General features: G+C 37.0%; 1 protein-coding gene across 1 annotated transcript in view; it reads right to left on the minus strand.

The window, feature by feature from the left end:
- The window catches only part of LOC106870586 (acyl-protein thioesterase 1), a 304,640-nt gene that overhangs the window by 140,139 nt on the left and 161,608 nt on the right, over nucleotides 1-2,893 (minus strand). The window lies entirely within an intron of this gene.

The raw sequence follows: 2,893 nt of genomic DNA on the forward strand, positions 1-2,893 counted from the left end.
ATACACATAGGTGTAGGAGTGGTTGTGTGGTAAATAGCTTGCTTATCAACCACATGGTTCTGGGTTCAGTCCCACTGCGTGGCACCTTGGGCAAGTGTCTTCTACTATAGCCTCGGGCCGACCAAAGCCTTGGTAGATTGAAACTGAAAGAAGCCCATCGTATATATATATATATGTGTGTGTGTGTATGTATATATATATATATATATATACCGATGGTGGTGTGTTTACGTCCCCGTAACTTAGCGGTTCGGCAAAAGAGACCGATAGAATAAGTACTAGGCTTCCAAAGAAAAAGTCCTGGGGTCGATTTGCTCAACTAAAGGCGGTGCTCCAGCATGTCCACAGTCAACTGACTGAAACAAGTAAAAGAGTATTGTAATTGAAATACAACTGCACATAGATATAGTCACACATGTGTAAAAATCTCTGTCAGTGTGATATCTACAGTTAATCATTTTCTTGGTTATGTCAATTACATAGTCATAAATATATTCTTACTGAAGAGAAATCATGTTTCTCTCTGTTGTAAATCTTTTTGTTAGTTTATATACCTTAACTACTCTGAAAAATATTCATCTTGCAAGAGACCCTATCACTGTGACTTCTGTGTTAAATCCTTCTCTGGAGAAGGACACTTAACCACCATCATCATCATTGTCTTCATGAACATCTGTTTTCCATGCTGGCATGGGTTGGATGGTTTGACCAGGGCTGGCCAGCAGGAGAGCTGCACCTGGTTCCAGTCTGATTTTGCTTGGTTTCTACAGCTGGGTGCCCTTCCTAATGCCAACCACTTTACAGTCTATGCTAGGTCCTTTTAACATGGTGCCACCATGGGTGAATGTATTTATACAGAATAGAGACTTTATCATTGTCAACATTCAGATTGTCATAAATGTTGTGACAGATGTCCTATTTAATTTTTAATGAAGAAACTTTCATTTTTCTCATTGGTATCTCTAATAATTTTATGTATATTGTTACTTTATAGTATTTTCAAAATTACTAGAAGCTAGAAAATTAATCTCCATCTGCAAAATTTCCTTAGTATGTATTGCTGGACTGTGGCCTGACTCACCTTGGATTACAGCAACAATTGTTTCAGTTGATTCATTCAATGGAACAGCCTGCTTGTGAAATTAACATACAAGTGGCTGAGCACTCCATAGACACACACACACACTCCTAACATAATTCTTCAGGAGATCTATGTGCTAGTCAATCACTTTTTAAAATTATCCCTACAGATTTTCTAGAGAAATTAAAGCTACGTGTAAAAGTTACGACGCGTATACGAATCCGTCTATGGAAACAATGCGATTGAAGATAAGCATTTCATTTTTTGTCTATCAAATTTGTTCACAAAGCATTGGTCAGTCCATAACTATAGAAGACTCTTGTCCAATGTTCTATGTAGTGGGACTGAACCTAAGACCACATGGTTGGGAAAGCAAGCTTCTCAACCCTACAGCCACGTCTGCGTCTATATAAACAATATGAATTCATTAATAATGTATCTTCTATACTGTTTAATATACCCTTACTTGTCCCTCGAGTTGAAAAGCATCTGATTGACTTTTTTGAGTTATTTCCCTTAGGATATTGTCGTTTCATTTAAGTATGTATGTGTATAACTACGCATGCTTATAAATAAACACATACAAAGATATGTATGACAATGTATATATATATATATCTGTATTCCTTCAGTGTAAGCTCAATAAAAGTTCATTCAGCTTCCAAACCACTTTTCTTTGTCTTGTTTTATGTCTCTCTTCCAGCAATATTCTCCTTTATAAAACAATTCCATATTTAATAATGAAACAACTATATCTGTTCATAACTGGATGGATGCTGTCAGCATCCATCCACACCACATGACCAAACCAGCACAGTCTTCTCTCTTGTACACTGTGTCTATTTCCTCTTATGCCCAGCATTTCTCTCAATACACTAACACTCTGTAGCACATGTACACTTCCATTACACATCCGGCAAAGCATACCAGCCTCATCCCTCTTTAGCCTTTGCATGCCCTCTGCATTCAGGACTCGCGTCTCACTTCCAAGCAGAATTGTTTGTATATATGCATCGTACAATCTTCCTTTTACTAGGAGAGACTTGTTATATATATATATATATAAATATATGTGTGTGTGTGCGTCCTTGTCTTAACATGTTGTGGTAGTTAAAAAACGGTTGTCATGTCATACAAGCATCCGTTCATTTCCTATAATCTGTGAAAACATGTCTGGCCATGGGGAATCATTGACTTGCTTTGGAAACAGGTGAGAGTTGGCAACAAAAAGAGCCTCTCATCATAGAAAATCTGCCTGAATTAACTTTCTGAACCGCATAAGCACAGGAAAGTGGATGTAAAAATGATGGTGTTGATTCACTGTTCCATGAATGCAGACAAGTTGATGTAGATTGCAGTAACTGGCCCATTGGTCTGTGAACATTTTTGCACCTGGTTGGAGACCCAGCCTTCGAAGTTCTTTTACAGGGCTTAGAAAAACCGAAGGACTGCTGCAATAAGAGTATGACTCTTAGTGGGGGAATATGTGGAATAAAATCATAATTAACTGATCCTCCAGTATTTTCTTTTTTATCCAAAGCCAGGAACTTTTCAGCACCCTCTTGTATGTGTGCGTCAATGAATGATAATAAAGCAGATAGAAAATTTGGGTTAGCTATGGCTGGTTTAAATGCTAAAAAATCTACAACTTTTGCCATAAACTGTTCAAGTCAATGAATTCTATAATTTATAGTTGCATCAGCACGTTTTACTTAGATGTTCAACATCAAAAATGACAGGAGAATAATTGAAAAATAAACAAGCTTTATTTAGATATCAAAATATCAAAAATATTGACTCAAAGCGGCAAGA

Source organism: Octopus bimaculoides, chromosome 28 (genome assembly GCF_001194135.2).
Source record: "Octopus bimaculoides isolate UCB-OBI-ISO-001 chromosome 28, ASM119413v2, whole genome shotgun sequence".
Taxonomy (NCBI): Eukaryota; Metazoa; Mollusca; class Cephalopoda; order Octopoda; family Octopodidae; genus Octopus; species Octopus bimaculoides.